This window comes from Dendrobates tinctorius, unplaced genomic scaffold (assembly GCF_039654945.1).
Source record: "Dendrobates tinctorius isolate UK_male_01 unplaced genomic scaffold, ASM3965494v1 ptg000008l, whole genome shotgun sequence".
Classification (NCBI taxonomy): domain Eukaryota; kingdom Metazoa; phylum Chordata; class Amphibia; order Anura; family Dendrobatidae; genus Dendrobates; species Dendrobates tinctorius.
Window position 1 is genome coordinate 51,335,415 of NW_027361676.1, and position 26,567 is coordinate 51,361,981.

General features: G+C 40.5%; 1 pseudogene; it reads left to right on the forward strand.

Annotated features, from left to right (window-relative positions):
• Positions 1-20,180: 20,180 nt before the first annotated feature.
• LOC141089306 (polymerase delta-interacting protein 3 pseudogene) lies at positions 20,181-21,407 on the forward strand (annotated as a pseudogene).
• The last annotated feature ends 5,160 nt before the right edge of the window (positions 21,408-26,567 follow it).

Below are 26,567 nucleotides of genomic sequence, written 5' to 3' on the forward strand. Positions count from 1 at the left end.
AGAGGCAGACAAGAAAATGAGTTCACAACACCTAACCCTAATGGAAAAATGAAAACAAAATATTTTCTATATTTCATTATGTTTGCTTAACTAAGGGGGTGTTAAACGGGGGGGGGTTGTTTACTACTTTTTTATTTTGATCACTATGATAGTTTATCATAGGGATCAAAATGAATTAATGGAATCTGCCAGCCGTCAGATTCGTGGTGGGCGCCATTTTCTTCCGGATTCAAGTTGGCGGCACCCACCGGAGGACGCTGGCGGGACAGAGGACCACCGGGAAGGAATCCAGGACCACCGGGAGGTACAGGAGGGATCTTGGACCCTATTTCTCTCTCCTCTGATGTGCAATCACATCAGAGGATAGAGAAATTAAATGCAAAATCGCGGCTTTTTTTGCGATCACCGTTATAGGGTTAATAACGGCGATCGTAAAAGCGGGGTCGGTAAAAATCGACCCGATTCATGTTCTCTGGGGTCTTGGCTACACCCGGCAGCCGAGACACCGGAAAAAATCTGACACTGGGGGGTGCTATTTACTTACTCCACAGCGCCGTGAATTAACGGCGCTGTGGTTTAAGTACCCTTAATTACCGCCGTTAAAAGGCGTATCGGCGGTCGTTAAGGGGTTAAAAATCGTAGCTATTCCACAAAATATTGATTTCAGAACTCTTCCTGAAAATTTATTGCTTGGAAATTCAGAGACATGTTATCAGAAGTTTATAGACTAAAATAACAATTTAAATTTTACTCAAAAATACATCTACAAAGAGAAAAATCAAAACAAACTGAACAATTGAAAATGGTCTTTTTTTGCCAGAGCTGTACACGGCACTTTAACGTCCTTTTTTGCGTTATATTACACACCCAGAAATTGTTGAAACATTTTCATAGGCTACATTTTTCAGCCATACACTATTTTGTTATGTGCAGTAAATTTCTGTGACCCCTTAAACTGCTAAAAAGCTTTTAAAAAATGTGTAGGTCTCCATTTCTCAGACATACAGTGTTAAGTGGTCTGTGAACATTTCTCTGATCTCATAAAGTGTTAAAAAGAGTTGAAAAAAATTGTAGGTCTCAATTTCTTAGACATACAGTTGTGGCCAAAAATATTGACACCCCTGCAATTCTGTCAGATAATACTCAGTTTCTTCCTGAAAATGATTGCAATCACAAATTCTTTGGTATTATTATCTTCATTTAATTTGTCTTAAATGAAAAAACACAAAAGAGAATGAAGCAAAAAGCGAAACATTGATCATTTCACACAAAACTCCAAAAATGGGCCAGACAAAAGTATTGGCACCCTCAGCCTAATACTTGGTTGCACAACCTTTAGCCAAAATAACTGCAACCAACCGCTTCCGGTAACCATCAATGAGTTTCTTACAATGCTCTGCTGGAATTTTAGACCATTCTTCTTTGGCTAACTGCTCCAGGTCACTGATATTTGAAAGGTGCCAACTCCAAACTACCATTTTAAGATCTCTCCACAGGTGTTCTATGGGATTCAGGTCTGGACTCATTGCTGGCCACCTTAGAAGTCTCCAGTGCTTTCTCTCAAACCATTTTCTAGTGCTTTTTGAAGTGTGTTTTGGGTTATTGTCTTGCTGGAAGACCCATGACCTCTGAGGGAGACCCAGTTTTCTCACACTGGGCCCTACATTATGCTGCAAAATTTGTTGGTAGTCTTCAGACTTCATAATGCCATGCACACGGTCAAGCGGTCTAGTGCCAGAGGAAGCAAAGTAATCCCAAAACATCAGGGAAACTCCGCCATGTTTGACTGTAGGGACCGTGTTCTTTTCTTTGAATGCCTCTTTTTTTCTCCTGTAAACTCTGTTGATGACTTTGCCCAAAAAGCTCTACTTTTGTCTCATCTGACCAGAGAACATTCTTCCAAAACGTTTTAGGCTTTTTCAGGTAAGTTTTGGCAAACTCCAGCCTGGCTTTTTTATGTCTCAGGATAAGAAGTGGGGTCTTCCTGGGTCTCCTACCATACAGTCCCTTTTCATTCAGATGCCAACGGATAGTACGGGTTGACACTGTTGTACCCTTGGACTGCAGGACAGCTTGAACTTGTTTGGATGTTAGTCGAGGTTCTTTATCCAACATCCGCACAATCTTGCGTTGAAATCTCTTGTAAATTTTTCTTTTCCGTCCACATCTAGGGAGGTTAGCCACAGTGCCATGGGCTTTAAACTTCTTGATGACACTGCACACGGTAGACACAGGAACATTCAGGTCTTTGGAGATGGACTTGTAACCTTGAGATTGCTCATGCTTCCTCACAATTTGGTTTCTCAAGTCCTCAGACAGTTCTTTGGTCTTCTTTCTTTTCTCCATGCTCAATGTGGTACACACAAGGACACAGGACAGAGGTTGAGTCAACTTTAATCCATGTCAGCTGGCTGCAAGTGTGATTTAGTTATTGCCAACACCTGTTAGGTGCCACAGGTAAATTACAAGTGCTGTTAATTACACAAATTAGAGAAGCATCACATGATTTTTCGAATAGTGCCAATACTTTTGTCCACCCTCTTTTTTATGTTTGGTGTGGAATTATATCCAATTTGGCTTTAGGACAATTCTTTTTGTGTTTTTTCATTTAAGACAAATTAAATGAAGATAATAATAACAAAGAATTTGTGTTTGCAATCATTTTCAGGAAGAAACTGAGTATTATCTGACAGAATTGCAGGGGTGTCAATACTTTTGGCCACAGCTGTATGACATTGCAGAACAGCAAATCTGGGATAAGGAGGAGGAAGATGATAAGACACAGTTGCCACTAAGTCTTGTTGTTGTTAAGTCATGAAGCCAGGAGGACCAGGGTGTGGTGGTCGAAAGCGAGGTGGTGGATGACAAAGTCACAGACCCAACCTGGGAAACTGGCCTGCAGAGCAAGGCTATCAGCGATGATGGGGAGAGATCAGTAGCATCAAAACAAACAGAAAAATATAACACTCCCAAAAAGGTGTTGACTTTTTTCCTGTATTCAATTACTAATCCATGTACTATTATGTGCGGTGTGGTACATTTCAGTGTTATATATCAGGACAAAAAAGTGTTGAAAAATTATGTATTCTATTACTTATCCATAGAGTATTATGTGTTCTGGGGTATATTTCAGTGGTATATAACACTCCAAGAAAGCATTGAAACATTTTTAGGCATTGAATTACTTATCCATACAGTATTATGTGCTCTGGGGTTCATTTTTGTGGTATATTACCCTCCAGAAAAGCATTCAAGGTTTTTTTGCCATTATGTTACTCATTCATAGAGTATTACATGTTTTTGTAGTGGTACAGTAGTATATAACACTCCAAGAAAGCGCTGAAAATTTTTTTGGGATTCAATTACTACCCCATAGAGTATTAGGTGCTCTGCGGTACATTTCTGTAGTGTATAACACTCCAAGAAAAGGTTAAAAAAATTCTGTATTAAATTACTAATCCATAGAGTATTGTATGCTCTGAGGTACCTGTCTTTGGTATATAACACTTCAAAAAAGAGTTGAAAATTTTTTCTGTATTCAAATCCTCATCCATAGAGTATTATGTGCACTACGGTACATTTTGGTGGTATATAACTCTCCAAAAAAAGTTCAAACACTTTTTGTATTCAGTTACTTATCTTTAGAGTATAACATGCCCTCGAGTACATTTCTGTAGCATATAACACTAAAAAAAGTTCAATTTTTTTTTCGGCATTCAATTACTCATCCATAGATAATTATGTGCTCTGGGTGCATTTCTGTGGTATATAACACTCCAATAAACCATTCAAAAAGTGTTTGGTATTATTTTACTAATTCCTACGTGTTTTCTGTTACATATTGCTGGTTTATAACACTCCAAAAACGTGTTATTTTTTCTGGAATAAATTAGTAGTCCATACAGTGAAATGTGCTTTGTGCGCAACAATCCAAACAAAGATGGTGGAATCCTGCTTGATTCCTGAGGACCGGAGGAATATCGGAGCCAGACCAAGTGGGAGGTGGCAGTTGCCTGTGGTCTGAAAAAGGACACTTTCCCAGAACCACCACAGCTCGAACCCAGGCAGCAGCCTTCCCCACTGGGGATCTTGCGGACTGCAGACAGGAGAGCCAGCATCCAGCAACTAGTGAATAGACTGTCGGGCTTAGGCTGGTCGGAAGAGATAAGGAGGTGAGCAAGGACCAGGGCTGGAGAAATGCTAGCGGGCCTGCTAACTGCAAGGTACCAACAGATGGCATCCTGGGGGAGGTCATTATGTTTTAGCAGCAGTGGTCCATAGAAGAGTTTGGGACCCATCATCACATCTCGTTGAAACAGCGGGCAGTAGAGACAAAAGACTTGCTTCAAAGGCTGAAAGCGTTGACGGCTGGGACCAAGGTCACGTTCCTCAAAACGGAGGGTCAACATAGCTAGTATGAGTTGGGTGTGATCCGAGAAGGAAGGGAGCAGGATGAAGCCTTCTTGAGACATGTACAGACCTGGTACACTAACAACCCACACACCTGGGAATTGGTCTCCAGAAAGCAGGTGGAGGCAGTCCCCCAAGCCTGCAGAGGAAGAAGAAAATGAAGCGGACACATGAAGAGTATTATTTTATCACCCTTATATAAATTTTTCCTGACTTTGCACTTTCTGCAAAGCGCTTATCAGTATAGGAATACATCAACTACACTTTCAAAATATTTGCTTTCAAAAAAATTTTCTGAATTCGGTTTGGTGCTTTCTAAAACAAAAAAAAGTCAAAATTTTCATGCAAAATTTCTGTGGGATAAAATTTTTAAAAATCGCTTTGCCTGATACAGTTCACAAATTATTTTTGTTCCAAAAACTTTCTATTGTCATATATACTGCAGAACCTGCTTTGTGTAAAATTCCGTTGGTTTTAAATATAAACCAAAAATAGCCTACTACAGTACAGGTATAGAAATTTGGTTGCTCAAAAGTTGACTGTCATATATACTCCAGAACATGGTTTGTGTCACATATTGCTGGTTTGAGATGAAAATCAAAATTGGCCTACTACATGTGTAGAAATTTGGTTGTTCAAAAATTGACTACTACCATCAAGATATATACCGTATTTTTCGGATTATGAAACATACTTTTTTCCCTCAAATTTGGGGCGAAAATGGGGGGCGTCTTATAATGTGGATATACCTTATCGGCCACAGTGCAGCAGGGTCCCAGGGTTGCTGCTGGAGGAGGAAAGAGTGGTGCGTTGCTGCAGTCCGCAGGCTGGGATGCTGATTGCCGTTGCTGAGATCTCAATCTGAGCATGTGCCGCCCCCGGTGGCCATTTTCCCAGAGGCCACTGCATCGCAATAATGAATATGCTGGGGACTCTGGGTTTTCATAAATGCCGGAGTCCCCCACACTACTGAGCACCGTAGCCATTTTCACCCTCAGCTGCTCACATCGGAACACCCCCTCATCCCAGCCTGCGGTCTGCAGCAATATACCACTCTTGCCTCCTCCAGCATTGACCCAGGGACCCCGCTTCACCACAGCCACCACCACAGTAAGCTATAAGATGCATGAAGAGGTACCACCTTTTTATTAAAAAGTTTTTTTCCTATTTTCTTCTCAAAATTTGTGGTGCATCTTATAATCTGGTGCGTCTTATAATCCGCAAAAGATGGTATAGATTTTAACAACAAAGATATTTTGTCACCCAGTTTTCTTAACAAACTTTTTGTTGACAGCGGATTATTCAGAATTCTCTCCAAGCATGTGACAACAGAGCTTCTTTATTCAGGAACAATCAGGAACAATATGCTTAATAGATCAGGAATAAATCATTTGTGTATTTCTACCTGTGCATCATCTACAGCAGGCTACTTCTCTCATACACAGACACAGGAAAAACAGGAAATACAGTCACATGCTCTCCCTGTGTGAGCTTCTGGGAGTTTTTTTTGCTCTAATTTTATGAACAGCATACAAATCTAGCAAATGAACAATCATATACAAGAATGGAGCTGTTGAACCAAACATATTCCAACACTTTTCATTAAAAGATGTTTGATTTCTTGCAAACTGTAGAGTTAAAAAATGTTAAAAAAATGGAGAAAAAAGGTGGGTTATGTTGTGAACTCCCTTGCTCGGATTTCTGAGCTGAAGCTCCCTCTGCTCCCTCTGGTGGTTACTGAGAGTAGTGGAGCTGGCCAGGTAGATGGAGGTTTTCCACCTGAGGATGATAATTGGGAATCTGGGATTGCTGGCTGGGAGCATATAATGGAGCTGGCTGCTCTTGAAGGTTGCTGGTGATTTTTTCCTCTGTGTGCATTTGGAGCTCTTTTATCCCCTGCCTGATCTGAATGTTCAGCTAAGTGATTATTTTGCTAATCCTTTGCATCTAATCTGGTTGTGTCTTTTTTTGCTTTGCTGCTAGGGTTCAGCGTGCTCCCTGCTGGGGGCAACGCTGGGCCCTGCTTCATATGTTGCAGCTTGTTCAGTCCCCTGTTATGTTAGTATCTTTTTGCTTGCTACTAGTTTATACCAGAGTGCTGATCTAGCGGGGTGAGATCGTGTGATCTCAGGTTTTTTTGTATATCAGAAGTGTTGGACTTTTTCAGGGTTTTGTGCGTGATTGCACACAGCATCTTTTTATGTCCTGTGACTCCTGTCCTGTCTAGACAGCTTGGGCCCCATCGTTTGCTCAATCTGTTCTCTGTGTTTGTGTCTCATCTTGTCTCACCGACAATATATGTTTGGGGGCTGTCTATTCCTTTGGGGATCTGCTCTGGGGCAGTTTAGATTTCATCTTTCTGTCTTTAGCTTTAGTTAGTCCTCTGGCTGTGATGAAGCATCTAGTGCATCGTAGGAACGCTCCACGGCTACTGCTAGTTGTGCGGCTAGGATCAGGGGTCTGCAATCCGCTTAGTTACCAACCTCTCTGGTCTTCTGGTGGCTTAGCCTGTTCCTGCCATCCTCCTCGGTGACCCATTCATAACAGAATCACCAGCCTAACCGCAGACTCTAGGGTACTCAAAAGAAGGAAAGAATTGTAAAAAAGAAAGTGTCAGAATTTTTTTTTATATATATTTTTTCCTCTTTTTCTCTAGGGCCGTAGGAGGAATTTTTTCTTTAATGGAGACTAAGCAATTATCTGATCATGTTGAGTAGCTCGCTGCTGAAGTGCGGCCTAAATTTTTCAATTTCAAGAATAACTGTAAACTATTTCTTGCCTTGAAGCCTAATTCATCGGGGAACTCGGTGCAGCAGGTTAAAATTGTCATCTCCCTGCTGCGCGGCGATCCCCATGATTGGGCTTTTTCTCTGACACCTGGAGATCCTATTCTGGCTATTGTGGATGCATTTTTTCAGGCCCTGGGGTTGTTGTATGATGAACCTAATACTATTGATCAAGCTGAGAAGACCTTATTGGCATTGAACCAGGGTCAGGATGCTGCGGAGTTATACTGTCAGAAGTTCCGAAAGTGGGCGGTTCTTACTAAATGGAATGATGATGCCCTAGCAGCTCTCTTTCGGAAAGGTCTGGCAGAAACCGTAAAAGATGTTATGGTGGGATTTACTGTCCCCTATGGTCTTAACGACTCCATGTCATTAGCCATTCAAATAGATCAACATTTACGTGAACGTAAAAGTACGCGAGAGGCGGTGCTGCCTTTTAAACAAACTTCTGAATCCATGCAATGTGATAGGGTTCTGTCTAGGACGCAACGTCAGGAGTTTAGAAGGCGTATTAAGTTATGCTTCTTTTGTGGGGACGGACGCCTCTCATGTTATTTCTGTCTGCCCTAAACGAGAAAAACATTTTGCTCACGCATTTGCGGTGGGCAGTGTACAGCCTAAGTTCCTTTTGGCGGTTACCTTGATCTGCTCCTTGTCTACTTTTTCTGCTAAGGCCTTTGTGGATTCAGGAGCAGCTTTGAATCTGATGGATCTTGACTTTGCCAAGCGTTGTGGTTTCCCCATGGTGCCCCTGAGAACCCCTATTCCCTTGAGGGGGACCCCTTTGGCAGAGAATAAACCCCAGTTTTGGACCCAGGTGGTAATGCGGGTCGCTTCAGACCATAAAGAGAAATGTACATTTTTGGTGTTGCACAATTTACATGATACTATTGTACTAGGTTTTCCTTGGTTGCAAACCCATAATCCTGTTTTAGATTGGAAATCTCTGTCTGTGGTGAGTTAGGGTTGTCAATGTGTTCTAAGTGACACTCCTGTTTTCTCCACCTCTCCGAAGTCTCAAGACGTTCCTGACTATTTGGCTTATTTTTCTGATGTATTTAGTGAGAGTAAGTCAGCATCTTTGCCTCCTCATAGGAGTTATGACTCCGCAATGGAGTTAATGCCCAGTTGTACATTTCCTAAGGGACAGTTTTTCAACTTATCTGTACCTGAACATGATGCTATGTGATCTTATATCAAGGAATCATTGGAGAAGGGTTATATCAGACCATCCTCTTCACCTTTGGGTGCTGGTTTTTTCTTTGTGGCCAAAAAAGATGGCTCATTAAGGCCATGTATTGACTATCGTTCCCTTAACAAGATCACTGTTAAATATCAGTACCCGTTATCCCTGATTTCTGATTTATTTTCCAGAGTTAAAAGTGCTTGATGGTTTACCAAACTTGACCTCATGGGGGCGTATAATCTTATTCGCATCAAGCACGGGGATGAATGGAAGACGGCGTTTAATATTCCGGAGGGACATTTTGAGTACCTGGTGATGCTTTTTGGCCTCACTAATGCCCCTTCCGTTTTCCAATCTTTTATGAACGATCTTTTCCGGGACCTTGTGGATAAGTTTTTGATCATTTATCTGGATGATATTTTGATTTTTTCCAGTAATTGGGATTCTCATGTGGAACATGTTTGGACTGTGTTCCGGATATGAGGGAAAATACTCTGTATGTTAAGGGATTGAAATTTCTTTTTGGTATACAGAGGATTTCATTTTTGGGATTCATTTTGTCCCCGTCTGCTATTGAAATGGACCCGGCCAAGGTACAGGCCATTTATGATTGGGTTCAGCCAACTTCTCTGAAGGCTCTTCAGAAGTTTTTGGGTTTTGCTAATTTCTACCATAAATTTATAAGTAATTTTTCTGGTATTGCTAAACCTTTGACGGATTTGACCAAAAAGGGCGCTGATGTGGTAAGTTGGTCTCCAGAGGCAGTCTCGGCATTTCAGGAGCTTAAGCAGAGATTCACTTCTGCTCCAGTTCTACGGCAACCTGATGTTTCACTCCCTTTTCAGGTGGAGATAGATGCTTCTGAGATTGGTGCAGGAGCCATTTTGTCTCAAAGAGATCCGGTAACCTCTAAGATGAATCCCTGTGCCTTCTTTTATTGAAAATTTTCTCCATCTGAATGTAACTATGACGTGAGGACTCGGGAATTATTGGCCATGAAGTGGGCATTTGAAGAGTGGAGACATTGGTTGGAGGGAGCTAGACATCAAGTTGTGGTCCTCACTGATCGCAAGAATTTGATTTATCTTGAATCAGCCAAGCGCTTGAATCCTAGACAGGCTAGGTGGGCCTTGTTTTTCACGCATTTTCATTTTGTGGTCTCCTTTCTTCCGGGCACTAAGAATGTTAAGGCGGACGCCCTTTCAAGGAGTTTCTTTGTGGATTCTCTTGACGTGACCGAGCCTACGACCATTCTAAATGAGGGTGTAGTTCTTTCCGCCATGTCTCCTGATTTGAGATATGCCCTGGAGGAATTTCAGAAGGATAAACCTGAACGATGCCCTATAGGAAAATTGTATGTCCCTGACCAGTGGATGAAAAGAATAATGTCTGAAATTCATTGCTCTGTGTTGGCTGGTCATCCAGGTATCTTTTGTACTAGAGATTTGGTGAATCGGTCTTTTTGGTGGCCTGCCTTATCTCGTGATGTCAGGAATTTTGTGCAGTCCTGTGGGACGTGTTCTCGGTCTAAGCCCTGTTCTCATGCTAGTGGCTTGTTGATGCCCCTGCCGGTGCCCAGGAGGCCATGGACCCATATCTCAATGGATTTTATCTCTGATCTCCCTGTCTCTCAGAGAATGACTGTTATTTGGGTGATCTGTGATAGATTTTCTAAGATGGTCCATCTTGTACCATTCCCAAAGTTGCCGTCTTCTTCTGAGTTGGTGCCCTTTGTTCATTTGCACGGGATTCCTGAGAACATTGTGTTAGTTGTCATATATACTGTAGAACTTGGCTTGTGAGAAATTAAGTTGGTTTGAAATAAAACCAAAAATTGTCCTGCTACAAGTGTAGAAGCATGGTTGTTCCAAAATTGATTATTGTCATAAATACTCTGGTTTGAAATAAAATCCTCCTTGCTACAGGTGTAGAAGTGTGGTTGTTCAAAAATTGACTATTGCATTATATATATATTGTTAAACTCGGTTTGTGTGAAATTTCGTTGGTTTGAATTAAAAAACAAAAATTGTCCTGCTACAGGTGTACAAATTTGGTTCCTTCGTACTCGGTCCCCAGCTGCCACTATTTCTCCCTGTGTGGTGTCTCAGCCTTGTACCAGCACGTGTCAAGGAACATCAGCCATGCTTACTGGTGGTGGCATGGTTACCGGCATTGTCCACCTAAAGACTGACACATGGACAAGCGCTTGTGGCCAGAGACATTACATTTTAATGATGGCACACTGGGTGAAAATTGTAGAGGCCGGGGCTGAGTCACACCCTGGTACACCACATGTGCTACCGACACTGAGGATTGCTGGCCCTGCCTCTATCAGGGTTTTTTCCACCTTCTACATCAGTTCCTGCACCCCCTCCTGCTTCTCCTCATCCTCCATCTCTGATGTGCTTTCTGAGAGCACGTCGTCCATAAGTTTTGTATTTCTCATTAAATTACGTTCTACGATGTAGGCAAAAAAAGCTATCTGCCATAACTTTTTTTATTTAATTTGCTAAATATTATACTCTATTGAGGTTTATGCATATGCACAAGCGACATTTCTTGGTGGTCTGTTGTGGTATAGCAAGGAGCATTACATCTAATTATGGTACTTCATTCACATGACTTCAAATGATTTCTATTTTCTATAACAATATTTTGAAGAAAACCCAACATCAGATCATGAATATGTGTGTCCACCACTTAGGGACCGGTTTCACAAGAAAACGCAATCTGGAGAACAGAAAAGGGTTGAGCAGACGACTTATTGGCATGCACTCCCGACCTGCTATCTTCTCTTCTATTAAATCATGTATGTGGCACCATGCCAAAAAAACTCTTCATTTCCTTTTAGTAACTTCTTACTGGTCTGACTTAAGTTTAATAGAGAAGGAAGGACATGATGTCGTTTTAATGACAGGAAACTCATGGCTTCCAAATGAATAAATTCCATCACTAGCTGCCACAATGTGTGCTAATTATTTCCTTTGATAAATTAAAAGCTATAAAAGCTCAAGGATACTCACGAGAGTTACAGTTATCTGCTGATAGCTGCAGTTTAAAAGCTTTTCATATACATTCCAAATATAAAATAAACAGAATGATTTAATGAATGTATTCATATCATTGAAATATTTTCTCAAGAAATATCTATTTATTCTAATTGTCATTGTATATTGTATGTTGACAAATCCAATGTCATTATTTTGTCGCATCTCAATGTGCAGCATGAAAAACGCAATGTCATTAATTCAGTTATATCACCTCAAAATGGAAAAAGAGGTGGAAATTTTGTAATAATATTTTCAGTATTAGTAGTGCATGTCACAGCAGTAACTGTAGTTATTTTCAAAAATTGTCACCAATTCAAATGTTCAAATCAAAGTCAAATTAGTCAATTAAACAAATTTTACATCACAATCCCCCTAGAACCTTAGTTACCATACTTTGCCTACTATAAGAGGCACTGGATCATATAGGAAAACATTTTTTTGTAATAAAATTGTGTTTTTTCTTATAGTCCGATTTTAAGTAGCTTACTGGGGAGGCGGCTGCAGTGGAGAAGGCTCACAAGAGGCAGCGTTGCTGCTGCAGCAATCTAGCAGTAGCAGCAGGAGTGGGGCGATGCAGTGGGACCTTGGCTGAGGCGGGTGTTCGGCAGTGCGAGGCTGGGAGGGCCCCAGGCTTTCAGAAAATGTTGGGGAATAAAATTTGGGCAAAATATTGTTTATTATATGAGCTTTTTTTTAGTTCTCAAATATTTGCAAAAGTATTGGGGAGAAGGAGAACCCGAGAGAACAGACGTTGATTGGGAAAGTTCCCTAGACATATACTCATCTAACAAATGGTTCACTTAGAAATATTGATGTTTTGTTCCCACCATGGCAGGTGTTACGGAACTAAAGTACAAATAGTCATTACAGGTGAGGGAAAAAAATTCTGAATCCCTTAAAATGTTGTATATTTTAGGGAAGGAGCGAGAAGCTGTCTAGTGACCCAATTTGGGATTTTTTGTCACATTGTTCTACAAATGAGGTGAAAGTAAGTTTATATTACACTATAGTACAATGCTTTTTCAAGCACAGGAAACATTTTGATTTATTGGTGAACATATTTTTAGCTAAATAGACACATCCATGGTGAACCACAGTTCAGCAGAAACAGCTGTAGAATATTCTAAGCTGCCAACTTTTTACTGCAGTAAAAATAAACTCACTAAACTGAGAATTGTGGTCACCCCAGGATTATTTCTACTGGATATGCTAAACAGCGCGCACCTGAAGGGATATGTGTGATTAATTTGGGAGGATTTAATGCCATTTCAAACGTATCATAGGTTTTAGAACAACTTGTAGCAGATGACTGCTGAATCTCGAGTAATGAGGGGGCAAGTAGACTAAGCTGGGAATAAAAACAACAATAAATTAGTTACATTCTGATACAGGGTTCTGTCTGGGTTTAATATAAATGATGTGTAGCCAAAAGAGTGTGACACACAGGAGCAGATTCATGTACTAATTGGATAATGTGACCCATTTTCCTTGGAAACATGCCCCATTTTGCTTGGAAACATGATTTAAATTATGAGTTGTGACAGCACACATAGGATGGAAATTGTCACTGAGAAAATGGAGATTTTCAGTTGTTGCTCTCCATGATAGAATACTTTTCTAACTTTAAGGAAAGGTCAGGGGTAATGTAAGAAATCTGATGGTTACATGGAGGATGGTATGCCATTGTCTTTTCAGCATAGTGGGCCTTACAAGCCATATTACGTGGGTGGATATAGATATTTGGGGACTCCTCTATGTTAGTAATATGTGTGCCCCTTTTAATTTACAAAAAAAACTCTTTCACAACTTTCACTCCCTCCTCAGTCCTAAAGCACAGTCCCCTATCAGAAACATCTGTGCTCATGATCTGGCCTCCTACTTTACAGAGAAAATAGAGAATATCGGTCAGGAAATCAGCTCCCAGCCACCCAGTTCCGTGACTTCCATCCCTCCCCACATATCCTCTGGCTCACTCTCCACATTTGACTGAGTCACAGAAGAAGTCTCCAGGCTCCTCTCTTCTTCTCGTCCTACTACATGCACTGCTGACCCCATTCCCTCATACCTACTCCAGTCTCTCTCTCCAGTCATCACTACTCACCTAGCTAAAATCTTCGATCTCTCCCTCTCTTCTGGTATCTTTCCATCCTCCTTCAAACACTCTATCATTATGCCATTATTAAAAAAAAACTCTCATGACCAATCCTGCACAAATAAATACAGACAAGTTTCCAATCTCCTCGTCATCTCTAAACTTTTGGAGCGCCTGATCAATTCCCGCCTTAACTGTTATCTCTCCACTCACTCTCTTCTAGATACATCACAGTCCGGCTTCCGCCTCCTACATTCTACAGAAACTGCACTCATCAAAATGACCAGTGACCTTTTGTCAGCATGAAAAAATGGTGACTACTCTCTGCTTATTCTTCTTGACCACTCTGCAGCTTTTAACACATATAGAACATTGTTCTCTTCCTATCTTTCTGACATCTCCTTCAGTGTATCATTCTCTGGCTCCACTTCTTATCCTCTTCCTCTTACTATTGAGGTCTCTAAAGGTCAGTCTTTGGCCCTTTTCTCATCTCTCTCTACACAGCCCCAATTGGACAGATCATCAGCAAATTTGGTTTTCAGCATCATCTTTATGCTGATGACGCACAACTATACACTTCATCCCCTGACCTTACCCGCGCTGTACTAAGAAACACCAGAGACTGTCTGTCCACAGTTTCAAACATCATGTCCGCTCTCTAGCTGAAACTCAAACTTTCCAAAACTAAGCTTCTTCTGCTTCTGCCGTCTTCTTACGTCCCTAACTCTGACATCTCCCTTTCCGTGTGCAGCACTACGATAATGCCAAGGCAGCAGGTGTGCTATGTGGGTGTTATGTTTGACAACAATCTTTCCTTTACCTCCTATATATAATATCTTGTCCACTCTTGTCGCTTGCACCTGATTAACATCTCTAGAATCCTCACCAATTCTTTGGAATGCTCTACACCAAGAAATTAGGACTGAATACAACTTACACAGTTTTAGGCGTTCCCTAAAAACACATCTGTTTAGGGTGACCTATCATGTTCTCTAATCAAAGTCCTTTTAATATATAGCCCATTCACTATTTCTCTGAACATAATTCTCCATCAAACTCCACTGCACCCCACAGCACTGCAAATATTGGCTGATGACTATCTTGTGCAGTATTTATCTATCCCCCATTTACTCAAGATGGCTGTACCATCATTGTAAATAAACATCTGTACTTTTTGTCACCCCCACCTCATTGTAGATTGTAAGCTCTTTCAAACAGGGTTGTCATTATTTTTGCTTTAATTATTGTATTATCTTTAACTATGTTACTTATGAATTGTAAAGTGCTGCGGAATATGTTGGCACTATATAAATAAAGATTATTATTATTTATTTTTTAACAGTTCATTTATCTAGAGTGATGGACTGATTGTGGAACTTATAAAACCAGTTTTATATGTAAGTTCTCTCTTCTTGTATGCGAAAAATAGATTTTTGTTATTCTTGAATGATGTAAAAGGGAAGATTCAACCCTCCCTTGTCCACTACTCATTAAAAAATGACCGATGATACACAAATGGTATCTGAGAGCTATCCATGTTTTTCATGGACTCTTTCACTTATGTGGGTTACTGTGGCCCACAGCAAAAATCAAAGTAGGACATGACTCTGCTTTAGTTTTGAACATTTAGTCTGCAAAAATGGACAATTATTGTAAATGACACAGTGACTGTAATGGGTCCATAAGCTATCCGTTAAATTAGTGAGTAGCACATTACATGTATGGTCTATTAAAAAGTATTTGCTATGAATATTTAATCAAACTTTCATTTATTGGATCAGAACATATTAGCAATGTTGACCTAAAGTAACCTCAATGCCTTTTTTGGATTGTGGTGTGGGTCCACATTGCCTATAGGGCCTTGTGCCACTAAATGGTCTGCATCTATGCCATTGCCCATGCCATTGTCAATGTATGAAACTGAAAAATTCTACTCAGAAGAAAAAGATCAAATTATATAAGATCCTTCCAAGTCCAATTTTTAAATATAAATAGATATGAATTTATGATTGATAACATTGCTACATTTTTTTCCATCCCATGCTTTCAATGAAACTTCATTAATTGGCGCCTTAATTGTTTAACAATGTGGTCGACTGTAGGATCAGACTGTAGAAAGGGTGTGTTCACATTCTGTAACCAGGGGATGCATATCCTTATATCAGAGATGTAAACACAAAAGATATTTAAAGTGAAACTGTTAGCAAAATTATTTCATGTTTGTTAGGTTTTAGATACATGAAAATAAAGGCTACATATCAAACTGGAAAGCTAATTCTAATGCAATACAGTGAAAAACTAGTAAAATGCAACAATTGGCCATGGACATTGTGTTAGTATAGCTTAAAGCATATATATTCAATATCAATTGGACCTGTTGGAAAATAAGTCAGAGTTTTAAGGAAGAGAGGGGCCTACATTTTCTATACTTTCTACATAAATAATACCTATTGTGATGGTGACAAAACAATACACCTCATGCAATATAAAATCCAATAATAGATTGTAGTTTATGTATTTCATCAGCTCAATTATTACTAGTGATGAATGAGCGTGCTCGCCACTAATTGGTACTCGCCCGAGCAACTCATTGTTCGAGATGCTCGGAGCACGCCTAGTATTTCCGGGGTTGCTTGGCTAGAGCTCGGATCCCCACCCTGCATGTTTGGCACTCTTTAGAGAGCCAATGAACATGCAGGGATTGTCTGCCACACATTGCAACAACACAGACATGTTGTTTGTGGCATTACAGTGATTGGCTGGCCGCACAGTGTCATCATGTCTATATCAGATCTGGCATCACCATACTCGTCACAGTCTACTCCGGAATCTGGCAGTGTAGGGAGAGTTGCTGCTGTGCTAGGGAGAGATTTACTTGTGTTTTAGTAGGTATACCACAATATATTAGACACATAGCCATGTCAACTAACAGTCCTTCAGAGGACTAATCCAGATGCATAGTTACCAGTGCTAGGCAGGCAGGCAGTGTATGTGTCAGACTGCAGTGCATATAGCAAGAAAGTCCATTCCAATTCTGTCTGCTGCTGCTTTTACAGATATTTCTAGACATAGCCCCAGTTATCAGGGGTCAGGAATATTTTTTTGGGATCTTAATCCTGATTTTTTGCTTAAAAAGCAATCCAGAGAACATCGTTTTTCTGCTCCATTTGCTTGTTCGCACTGCAGAATACAGCCATTACTTTCCATATTGCAGTGCTAAAAATCCATCTATTTAAAATTGGTTTGTCTGTCACACGGATCACATATAAAAAGTGCGTTCAAAATTCTGCCATTCTGGCCTCCATTTAAATTTTGTTGCAGTGTGTTAGCGAAGTTATTGACACCAGTTTGCTGTTAAAAATAGTTACCCACAGGCCAGCTATTTAAAGCTGTGGTTTTCCATCACATAAATGTTCGCTCCAAATTCAGCCATTTGTAGTGAATGTGGAAAATATTGTCGTCCATTTAAAATGGGCAATGTGCGTGGCAAGGGACGGGGAACTGGACATGATGGTGATGGTGCATGCAGAGGCCGAGGCCAAGCTGAAATTGTGCCACAGCTAACACCCACATCTTCTCGCTTGACCTTTCTGTCTCAATTACCAGGTGGTTGGTTGGATAGCGGATAATACTTCCAGTCACTTTGACACTACCACCACCCTGTCTTCCAGATGGTCAAGTCTGAGTAGCCGTGAGTCTAAACCGCATATTCCTCACCCTGATCCTCCTTCCTCCCACCATGCCGAGTGCCAGAAGACAACTGATTCTACACTTGGACACTACGAAGAGCTGCTCACTGTTTGATTTTTAGATTCGGACCTCTTGCCTGGTCCACTTGAAATAGGGCAAAAGGAGATCTCATGTAGCGATGCCCAAATATTTGAGTGGCCACGGTCACACAAAGGTGACGGTGGGAAACTGTCACACGAGGGGGACATTGATGAGACACAATTGCCAGACACAATTGCCAGAAAGTCAGGAGGAGGACCAGAGTATTGAAGAGGAGGTGGTGGATGATATAGTAACTGAACCAACCTGGCAGGAGGACATGCAGAGCAAGGACAGCAGCATACAGGGGGAGGGAGGAGTAGCATCCCAACATGCAGGAACAAGCAGCGTGATCTCAGAGTATTTGGATGTGCTCGGAGATTTAGTTTCTGTCGCCATAGCTGCATGATTTGTGGCTGCTAGACAGCCTGACTACATGTGGGGATTTCCTAACAAACAGGCAATCCCCACATGTATTTAGGCTGGCGAGCAGCCACAAATCATGCAGCTACGGCAACAGAAACTAATTCTACAAGCACATCCAAATACTCAGAGATCACCCGAGCATGCTCAGGAAATCTCGAGTAACGAGTATACTCGTTCATCACTAGTTATGACCAAGTACACCCGACTAATTAATGATAATTAATTACACTAGAGTGATGTAAATCATGCTATAAAGGTAATTCTGGTGGATGAAAGTTCAAAACTGTGCCACATTAATTAAGAGGCGCACATCTTTTAATGATTTAAGTGCATCTTACTGCAACACACAGTTTATCAAGACAGGAGCGCAAAAGTCCAGTGTGATGAATCGATCCCTGCATGTGTAAATCCACAGTACAGATTTTGAGAGAACTATGGGCCAGACACAGATCTGCAGGAGAATCTGTTTCCAGAGATGATTTTAAATAAAAGGGGGAGTTATCAGTGTTATACATAATGGTTGCCCTCGTGATCTTACTGCAGATCTGTATGTGATTATAACTGTAAGATCTGCAGATTCCTCTAAAGGCTTCAGCTTCCATCTCACAGGCAGCCAGTATTGCAATATAGCAGAGCTGTGAGAGCTTGAGCTGCAAAGGTGTTTGTAATGAGATAAAATTTTGTTCTACTGTCCTGTGTTTGTTACCTGTCTCACACTGGTAATGCTCCCTTTCATTTAAAATAAGTCCTGGAGGCAGATACTCATGTATGTTAGAGCAGTGTCCAGCCAATAGATCTGAACAGCTCATTTACATATAATAAAAACATGGATTTCCCTGGAATAAAACATTTTGATAGAAGATACAAAGATATCATTTTATTCTGCTTCCTATGACATACATGCCCATATAGACAGCTTAGGAGCAGTGATGGGCGAACATTAAAATGCCCGGGTGCTTGTTGCTCAGGTCATGCAAATTGGAATGCTTGGGTGCTCGACCCATGCAACGAGCCCAATTCATTAGGAAAACTGAGCATTTTTGCCACCTCTTTGTAGGGTCTAAAAATGTCAGAAATCAATATTAACAGTGCTCAAATGACATGAGAACATCATGGGGAAGACCCCAGGAAGCATTTCAGACTCCCAGGTCACTGCTGTGAACAATGTTGTCAGAGTCTATTTTTATAGGACCAGCAGTCGTCCCTCACTATTCATAGAGAGCAATCAACCGGCTATGCTTTATTGTTACCATCATTAAGCAGTGGGTCTCTTATACTGTTATTGCGTATGCAGTGAGTGGCAGGGCTGCCCAAAATTTGGACGCACCCCAGCAACCCATTAAACAGACTTCCAGGATGGCCACAAGTAACCAAGGCTCCCTGTATTAATTTGGTACTTCCATACTGTTTGCTCATGCATTGAATGCAAAGCCTTCCCTGCCCCAAGGTTACACGCACCCCAATAAGTCTTTGAACCCACATACTGGATGGCCACATGCAACCAAAGTTCCCAGTATTCATTTGGCTCTCCCATACTGTTTGCTTATGCATTGAATGCAATGCCTTCCCGGCCGCAAAGTTGCATGAACCCCAATAAGCCTTTGAACCCACGTACTAGATGGCCACATGAATCAAAGTTAACATTATTCATTTGGTACTCCCATACTGTTTACTTATGCATTGAATGCAAAGCCTGCCCTGCCCCAAAGTTACACTCAACCCAATAAGCCTTTGAACCCACATACTGGATGGCCACATGCAACCAATGTTCCCAGTAATCATTTAGTTCTCCCATACTGTTTGCTTATGCATTGAATACAAGGCCTGCCCTGCCCCAAAGTTACACTCACCCCAATAAGCCTTTGAACCCACATACTGGATGGCCACATGCAACCAAAGTTCCCAGTAATCATTTAGTACTCCCATACTATTTGCTTATGCATTGAATGCAAGGCCTGCCCTGCCCCAAAGTTACACACACCCAGTAAGCCTTTGAACCAACGTACTGGATGGCCACATGAAACCAAAGTTCCCATTTTTATTAATTTGCTACACCAATAATATTTGCCCATGAAGTGAATGGAAAGTTTGCTTCAAATTTTGATTCACCCCCAATACCCCTTGGAAGAGACGTGGAGGAGTGCCTCGTAAAAATCTCTTCCCAATTTAAAGGAGCAGGTCTCCTATACCTATACTTGTAATGGCCATGCAGTAAGTGTATGGGCTGACAAACATTTCCCCCTGGGGGGTACACATCAATATACCATGTAAACCTTTTTTACGGGCATCATAAACACCCATGAAAACAATAACATGGTTTCCAGCTCAGTTGCTGTTGGGAAGGTGCAGGTTTGTAGCCGAAATATGGCATACTTGTTGTTGGATGAAGTGATCAGGAAAAGGGGCATGGTGATACCGGTAATGGAAACATACAGGATTAAAAACAGGGTGCTATGAGAGGTATGAGATCCAAGATCCAGCCTTCAATGATTAGTCGTTTACCCACCACCAATTGCCAGAATGTATTTGATGCCCGTTAGAAGATAGGTGTAACAGATGTGCATCTGAAACTAGGCATAAAAGATGCCCATGAGAAAATGTTTGCCAAAGACGCACATTTCCGTATAAAGGGTAAACTGCAAGATGCTCATGAGATGCTGAATTCTAGAAAGCAGCAGATCAGTGTTGGAGGAAAACCAACCAAACTAATGGATGCTCGAGAAAAACAAAATTCAAAGAGGAGTGCACCTGTCATAACTATCAAGTCATCCGTGGCACAAGATTGGTCATCTTAATCTATAAATATTACCAAGATCATCAAAATTTCACAGCCGAAAACTATTTCTTCGGGTGTAATGAACACTGTTAATGGAATACAAATAAGCATAGTTAACCACAAACCTGGGAAACCACGGATTTCCTCTTTACAAGGTATAGACGATGATGATATTGATGATGACTTTGAATTTTCCCTCATCCCCATCAAGAAGATAAAGATCACAACTGCCAACACTGTGCAAAAAAGGCCAGGCATGTCTGTAAATTCATTTTCTCTTGGTGAAACTTTACCTCTTACTAAAGTGGTACAGAATGATGCATACACAGCTCCCATGTCTACTAAGCATGAGACTTGGCTACCTTTATTGCACACAAAGGCTCTAACCAACGTGTCACGGACACTTGTCACAAAGGAGGGAAATTGTACAGTAGGGCTGACTCCAAAAGAGTCTGTCTTTAGCCCTTTAGAAAGCACAAAATTGATCTTTAATAATTTGCATCCAAGAGTCACAGAGGAAGATATCATGTAGCTTTTCTGTGTATGTGGTGCCTTGTTGAGTTCCGGAGTTGCAGAGATTGTGTTTGTAAGAAAGGAAGATGCAGTTGATGCCTACAAAAAATGCAACAACAGATACCTAGATAGACAACCAATGAAATGCAATCTTCATGTGAATGGTAGTGTGACAACATCAGACCAGCCCATCCTTCTAAGATTAAGTGACAACCCATCAAAGAAGGAAGATGATACTACAGTAAACACAACCTCCTCCAGTGTGGCTTCAAATCCTCCCACTGAAGATAATACTATTACTATCTTAAAAACACTCTTTAAATCCTCAGGGTCATCAGAAGTCATTCAACTGCATTTAAGATTTAGCTCTGATGAGATCACCACAAATTGGAGACTGTAATAAGAGAGATTACCAGTTTACATATGGGCCCAGAGACTCCTTAAAAAACCCCTTCATTTTGCTTCTTGGGTTTTGTTTAGTGCTGATCACCACCAGGTAGTTGATGCTTGAAGAAGTCTGGCATCAGACATTGGACAATCAATCCTGTTCCTAGCATTGTAGTACAGTTCACCTTCGTTGTGGGGTAGTTGCGTTCTTGCATCAAGAATTTCTGTTTTTCCCTTGCTTTAGGAGGATAAATGTTGAACAACTTTAAATTTTAACTTAAATTTATTCAATAATCTATTTCTACTTAAAAAATAACACTGGGGAACAATTTGAAAAAAATTTTCTGTTGAGTTAGGTTTTTGAGCTGATTTATACTAAAATTGGCATGCTGATTCCAAAAATGTAGTCAGTTTTTTTCTATCACGTCAAGTTTTTCCTCCTCAACTTACCTGCAATAGAAGCACAATTGCACTGATTTCTGTAATAAGACTTGTTATCTGAGTACAATTCGACTCATATAGAGCTACGTGGCAACTTGTAAGAGTAGTCACAACTGAGACAGTGTGGTGAGAGGTGTGTACAGCTCCCAATACATCATAATTATCAATATCTTTACACAAAAAATGTATCATAGTAGGAATAAATAGGATTTGTGATAGCTTTTCTCTTTACATTGGGCGCTTAGTTGTAATTTATATATCTTTTATGATTTTTTTCTTTGTTAGTTTTCAAAGCTTGTAACTTTCCATCTCAGTGTTTTATTTACTTATGTACATATTTCCTTTGTTTCAGATCATGTCTGCTCCTTCTTCCTCTCGTCGTAAATGCCTAAACAACCATGACTACTTCTGCTATATTTGTGGTGTTTTCACCATTCCAGTTCAAAGGGCAAACATCAGTGCAAGGAGACAAGCATCCAACATCAGTGCCCAGGAGAGAAAGGCCATACAGTCTTTAAAAACCAACAAAGAAATCATCATTAAACCTGCTGACAAGGGAGGTGCAATAGTCATGATGAATACGTCAGACTACATGAAGGAAGCAAACAGGCAACTTATGGACACACGCTACTATAGAAAATTGGAGTCGGATCCTACACAGGACTATTACAAGGAACTAAACAAGTTGGTTTCTTGTCTGCCTGACCAGTCCATAAGAGCTGGCGATGACCTGATACCAGAGACTCCAAGAATAGGGACATTCTACATGCTTCCCAAAATCCACAAATCTGGAAATCCAGGAAGACCAATTATTTCATGTGTGGGCACCCTCACTGAGCAGGTATCTGGATGGGTAGAGGGTATTCTTAAACCACTGGTGAAGCATGCATCCAGCTACATTCAGGACACAACTGACCTATTGAATAAACTAGCAGCAATAGGTCCTCTACCAGAAGGAACCATCCTGGCCACCATGGATGTGGAATCTTTGTACTCTAATATCCCACACCAAGATGGTTTAAATGCCTGCAAATTCTTCATGGAAAACACAGGGACTGATGCTGATGCTGTGGTGAAACTTATAAAATTCATCCTCACCCACAATTACTTTGAATTTGACAACAGTATCTATCTACAGGAGACTGGCACAGCTATGGGAAGTAAAATGGCTCCACAGTATGCAAATCTTTTCATGGCAAAGCTTGAAAGTGACTTTTTGTCCTCATGCCCCATCAGGCCCCTGGCCTACTACCGCTTCATTGATGATATTTTAATCATCTGGACGGAGTCTGAGCAACAGCTAAAGACGTTCCACGAACAGTTTAATCAATTTCATCCCACCATCAATTTAACACTCAACTACTCCAGTACTGAGATTAATTTTTTGGACACCATCATTAAGCTAAAAAACAATGAAATAGAGACATCCCTGTATCAGAAGCCAATCGACCGTCCAACATACCTTAAATGGGACAGTTTCCATCCAAAACACATAAAGAACTCTATTATCTATAGCCAAGCCATCAGATACAATCGTATATGTTCCAACCCCATGGACAGAGACAAACACCTTGGTCGCCTCAAAAAGACCTTTTTGAATCAAGGTTACCATCCAAGAACAATTGAAAACCAAATTACAAGAGCCACCAGATTGTCAAGGAATCACCTGCTAAATTACAAAGCTAACGAAGAAAATAACCGAGTGCCTCTAGTAGTCACCTACAACCCAAATCTGGAGGTGCTAAGGGGAGCTGCACGGAAATTACAACCTTTACTACAAAAAGATGCCCGATTGAAATCCATTTTTCCAGACCCCCCACTGCTGTGTTTTAGGCAGCCCCCAAATTTAAGAAGCATCATTGTCAGAAGCTCCCTGTCCTCTACAACAACTGCAGGAACCTTTCCTTGCAACCAGAAAAAATGTAAAACCTGTCCATTTATAATGACCACGGACAAGATAAAGATCCCCAACTCACATCAGGACTACAAGATCGCAGGTACTTTCAGCTGCATTACATCTAATGTGGTGTACTTAATTATTTGTACTAAATGTCCAACTGGGGGTATGTATGTGGGGGAGACAGGGCAAAAGCTTAGAACAAGGATGAATGCTCATCGTCACACAATAAGAGAAAAAAGAATGGATCTACCTGTGGCAAAACATTTCTGTATCCCTGATCACAGCAGCGTGGATATGAAATTACTGGTATTGAAAGGTAACTTCAATTCTCAGAGAGAGAGACGAGTTTGGGAGTACAAATTTATGACGAACTTTGACACTCTCAGTGCTGGAATGAATGTGTCGCATGGATTTATGTCTTTTTACATCAATTAAGGAATTTCCTTTTAAAACCGTGTGGGGGCATCACAACACAGAACTAGACCCCAATCTGAGGACCATAAAACATCCAGACTCCTTATCTATGAACTGGTCCAATGTTTATATTTATGTTTCTCCCTCTCCCATATTGATAGTTCTGCTTCACGTCACTTGTCTTATCTATTGCATTTTTTCTAGGCTGTATTGTGCATAAATATGTGACTCTTCAGATTTTGTATTAGTCTAGCCTGATGAAGAGACCTGAGTAGTCTCGAAAGCTTGCAATGTGTTACCATCTTTTCAGTTAGCCATTAAAAGGTATCAACTACTGAGGACTCTCAATCCTGAATATTTTTTTGTCAAACAAGCATATTTTAAAGTAAAACTCGGTGATCAAGATAAGCCATGGGCCCCTCACATAGTGTGCAAGCAGTGTGTCGAGAGTTTACGGATGTGGACCAAAGGAACACGTGAAAAGTTGGCATTTGGTATCCCCATGGTGTGGAGAGAGCAAAAAAGTCATTCCACAGACTGTTACTTCTGTTTATTGAAAACATCAGGATTTAACAGGAAAAATAAAAGTAAAATAGAATATCCAAATCTACCGTCAGCTATCAGACCAATGCCTCATTCAGCTGAAATTCCAGTGCCAGTTTTCGAACAGCTACCATCTCTAGAAGTTCTGAGTGATGTTGACGAACACAGTGACAGCAATGATGCAGAATTTGAAAGTCACAAGGATTCAGTTCGTAAGGGATTTGATCAGCACGAGTTAAATGATTTAGCACGTGAATTGGGCTTATCAAAAAAAGCTTCAGAATTACTAGCATCAAGGCTGAATGAGAAACAGTTACTTGAACAAGGAGCGAAGGTATCATACTTTCGTACTAGAGAAAGTACATTTTTGCAGTACTTTCGGTGTGACAGCGGTTTTGTGTTTTGCCATAATATTCCTGGTTTACTACAAGAATTAGGGCTTTCAATGTACAATCCAAATGAATGGCGACTGTTTATTGATAGCTCAAAGCGGAGTCTTAAGTGTGTCCTTCTACACAATGGCAATTTATTTGGTGCAGTCCCTATTGGGCATTCTGTCTCTCTTCGTGAAGAACATGGAGATGTAAAGAGAGTTATTGAGTTATTGAAATATGACACACACAATTGGATCATCTGTGTTGACCTTAAAATGGTTTGCTTCCTTCTTGGTCAGCAACGTGGGTACACAAAGTATCCCTGCTTTCTCTGTATGTGGGATAGCAGAGCTCGAGAAAAGCATTGGGTTGAGTCGAATTGGCCTCCAAGATCTGGTCTTAAACCTGGAGATCCTAACATTCTACATCAGCCACTTGTTGACAGGAAGAATATACTATTCCCACCTCTGCACATAAAACTAGGTCTCATGAAGCAATTTGTAAAAGCATTGCCAACTGATGGCGACTGTTTTAAGTACATCATGTTGGCACTTCCTGGACTGTCCATTGAAAAAATCAAGGCTGGTGTGTTTGATGGTCCACAAATTCGACAGCTCATCAAAGATGAACATTTCACCGGGACTATGTCAGATCTTGAGAAGAATGCTTGGTTATCATTCAAAGACGTCGTCAAGAACTTTCTTGGAAATACACGTGCAAGTAATTACAAAGAAATTGTTCAGAAACTATTGGAGAGCTACAAAGCGCTTGGTTGCAACATGAGTATTAAACTACATTTTCTGCATTGCCATCTTGCCAACTTTCCGGAAAATCTTGGTGCTGTTAGCGATGAGCAAGGTGAGCGATTTCACCAAGATTTGAAGGTTATGGAAGACCGTTACCAGGGTAGATGGGATGTACATATGATGGCTGACTATTGCTGGAGCATCAAACGTGATTGTCCTCAAGTTAAACACTCCAGAAAAAGCTATAAATGTACATTTTTACCTTAAATACTTGCATATATATATATATATATATATCCTTTGTAAAAAACATGATAGTGTTAAAAAACATATTTGTCATGCCTATTTCTTATATATTTCATTTTTTGTTCATATTTGTACTATTTAAAAAAAAAAAATTTTTTTAGGTACAGTAGTTTACATATTTTTGAGAAGACACAAATCCTATAGTTCAAAAACTTGACGTGATAGAGAAAAACTGAGATCATTTCTGGATTCAGCATCCAAAAATTAATTAAGAACAGTTGTCTGACCTAACTCCTAAAAAATTGCGTTCCCCAGTGTAATCTTTGTTGTTTTGTAGTTTTAATATCTGGATTCGCACAAATGGATATGAATACCTGCATATTCCAGTAAATGTGACTGTGACTGTAACTGTGACTGTGTTCTAGGCAAATAAAGCTTTTATGCCTAATTAATGTTTCACACTGTGAACATATCATCCAGAACTATACAATCGAAGGCAATACTTATTG